Source organism: Spinacia oleracea, chromosome 3 (genome assembly GCF_020520425.1).
Source record: "Spinacia oleracea cultivar Varoflay chromosome 3, BTI_SOV_V1, whole genome shotgun sequence".
Classification (NCBI taxonomy): Eukaryota; Viridiplantae; Streptophyta; class Magnoliopsida; order Caryophyllales; family Amaranthaceae; genus Spinacia; species Spinacia oleracea.
The window spans coordinates 150,196,970-150,200,215 of NC_079489.1; the positions used below are offsets into that span (position 1 = coordinate 150,196,970).

Genomic DNA, 3,246 nt, shown 5'->3' on the forward strand with positions numbered 1-3,246 from the left:
TACAATAAAACAATTAATAACGTTACACAAATAAATAATCTAAAATATTCAAATAATAATTTAACACCAACAATTTTGGGTCATATATATCAGTCACCGCATGCAATATTATATATTATACACGCATGTATATACTTAATATTAAATATTACACTACTAGAAAAATGACCTATAGCAACGCCAAATAAGACAACAGTTTTCACACCGTTGTAATAGATAGTCTATAGCAACACTATTTCGAGTTTGAAGATAGCTTCATTCGGGTTTAGTAAAAGTGTTGCCATAGTTGAGAAAAGGCAACAGTTATATCTTTTTTATATATTTTTCTTAGCTACTGCAACACTTTCTACTCTATGAACATGACATTTTTCTTTTCTTTGGAATTTCCCTTAACCTAAAACCCTCTCGTATTTTCATTATCTAATTTGATTTTTCACATTCTGCCACTAGCCCACTACAACCCCTCAATCTCATCCAAATTTTCCCTCATATCTAAATTATTCCCTTAATGAACTTAATTATTTTTTCCCTTTTAATTTCAGATATTAAAAATCTGAACTAAATTAGGGTTTCAATTTTGTTATCAATCTCTCTCACTTTCGATTTCCTCCAATGCCGTCAATAGTGAACAATTCAGTCCCACGTTCATCACCACCCCCGTTAACGGTGTCGGAAGCAACTTTTAGGGTTAATCAGCGATCGCGGTCGTGCACAACTTCAGACATAGTCGCACAACCTTAAGTAGTTCCGCAAGTTGTCATCGCCGGAAACCAAAGCGGCGGCAAGTCGATTGTTTTCGAAGCTCTCGTGGCCTGCGGTATCTCACCACGAGGGTGCAGATTAAAAGGAGCGGGGTTAGTTCTTGTATCTTTATCAAAAGCTAATTTGTGATTTTAATGATATTCAGAGGGAAATTCAGGTGATTGATATTGCCTTTTTGTTATTTGTATGAAATTTAGGTATTTCTTCGTGAGAAAAATGAAGATTTGATTTCTATATTAGAAGTGTTTATGGAAAATTATTATTAATTCATGGATACCTTGACAACTTTGTTGCTTAATTTTGAATTAGAATATGTTAGAATACTCGTATGATCTGTAAATCTGTAATGGATATTTAGAGGAAAATGAATTGAATTTAATGTTTGAAAATGATGATCTCCTTGCTTTTGAGTAAGTCTTTTCTTGGGTTTTAGGGCTCTTCCTTTATCAGTGTTGACATGGAGGTCAAATTTCTAACACTATATCTGCTTTTTACTAAATCTACGAGCGAAGCAGAGTCGTCAGTAGAGTTGCCCACCACCATTGGTGACCTCACAATATAATGTTTGTAGATGGTGATCATCATAGAAATCATATACAATATATAATCTTAGACTGTATTGTTTTCTTCTAATTTTTGTTCATCAGAGAATAACCCACGCTTTTTAATTATAAAGCAACACAACCCAAATTCAAAGAGTCTTAGGATTCCTAAAGAAAACATGGGTGATCTCATAAGCAATTATTTTGGCAAGCTAGACAATGAGTCAATGACGGAGTATTCGTCCTTTCTTTTTCAGTATAGTATATTTGTTACCCTCTCTTTCTTTTTTATTGAGACCTTACTTGTTTCCTGCTGATTTTTTCTGGTTACACAAGCACAAATCCATGACCAGACTTGCCTATAGAAACATATATTAGAAACTTATTCTAAATGCACAACTGACCCATATAACACTCAAAGTGTTGGGGGAGGGATAACAGGATATCATATACCTCTTACTATATATTTTTTATGTTGTAAATCTATATGCTCAACCAGGTCTGGACCTCAATGAAGAAGGATATTGCCTTGGACGTTATCAAGGTAAAACAGAGTAAAAGAATTCTTTGTATATTTTTAGCTTTCACAATTCCAATCATCTGAGTGAAGTGCTAGACAATCTAATGTTTACTTTATTGCTTCAGTGATACAAATATTAACCACAATGAGGACTATGGAGGCTCCTGCCTGAGGTAAAGCTAATTCATATTTTTTATAACTAAGCTACAAGTGTGGAATCTTTTTGCGAACAATTTATCTAAGAGAGTGTATTACATTTTGTGTTGTTAGACAAATTAAAAATCTAATTAAATGCTTGATTAAGAAAATGAGAAGGATATTCTTGAAAATGAAAATTCATGTGAGAGTTTTCTATTAGTATTATGCTGCTCTGTTTTGAATATTTGATACGAGTTTATGTCATATTCTGTTTCTCAAAAAAGCAGGTTACTTTTACATTATCTTTTCTTGTTCTCTAATGAGAAAGATAACCCTTGGCAATTGAAAAAGACGGGACAAGTGAACCATCAAATAAAGAGTACATTTACGTTGTAGAACCTACTAAGATAATTATTAGTTTAGTTTAGTTTATCGTGAGTTGGTATTCAAGATTTGGAAGAGTTGTCTGAATTCCAACTCCAACTACATGAATATCATAATACAGTCGTAGTTAATTGTAAGCCACTTCTTATGGTTGTTAGTAAAAGTTGTTAATCCTTTGCGCTTCAATGATTCATCTTCTATCTTGTAATATAATTAACCACCGTTTTCTTGCAGTCTCATACTTGATAGTTTTTTTTTTGTTATATCAGGCTTCTATTCAGAGGATGATAATTATCATGACATGAGCTCATCGTTGTTGATTAGGTACAACAACGTAGAAGAATCGTATTCATCTCTTTACTTCATCTCTATTGGTTATACATTTTCTTACTCTTCAATAAATTATGTGTGTTTGCAGGATGATACATATGTTCAAATGTTCAAGTATTACAAGCTTCATGGAATAAGTGAAGATATATTGGATTTTGTTCATACTATATTAGATAGGTTTTAGAAGATATAGTTTACCGGGCCATGGCCTTGGAATATTTATTTTAGTGTATATAACATTAGAAATAATATTTTTTTTTTCTGCTAAGATGGATGTAAATCGTGGAATGAATATTGTGTTTATGGATTAAAGTTAATTTAGAATGCACTATAAGTTTTCTGGGTTTTATTTCGTTGTGATAATCATATTATATGAATTCTCAGCATATTTGTTTTACATTTATTTGGTTAATATACCCAATTGAAATGGTTGTTTTAGACCCAGTTGAAAGTGTTGCTATAAACAAAAAGAAAGTGTAACTAGGAAGAAGCTAAAAATTGTTGCTTAAAATGGGTGAAAACTGTTGCTTTAAATGGGTGGAAATTGTTGCCTTAAATATATAAGTGTTG

The 3,246-nt window shown here is 32.1% G+C and overlaps 1 long non-coding RNA gene across 1 annotated transcript; it reads left to right on the forward strand.

Moving 5' to 3' along the window:
* Window positions 1-245: 245 nt before the first annotated feature.
* On the forward strand, window positions 246-3,025 carry LOC110785803 (uncharacterized). The gene is made up of 5 exons (XR_002532698.2): window positions 246-854; window positions 1,804-1,848; window positions 1,950-1,997; window positions 2,616-2,670; window positions 2,765-3,025. It is a non-coding gene; the product is annotated as an uncharacterized lncRNA (long non-coding RNA).
* The last annotated feature ends 221 nt before the right edge of the window (window positions 3,026-3,246 follow it).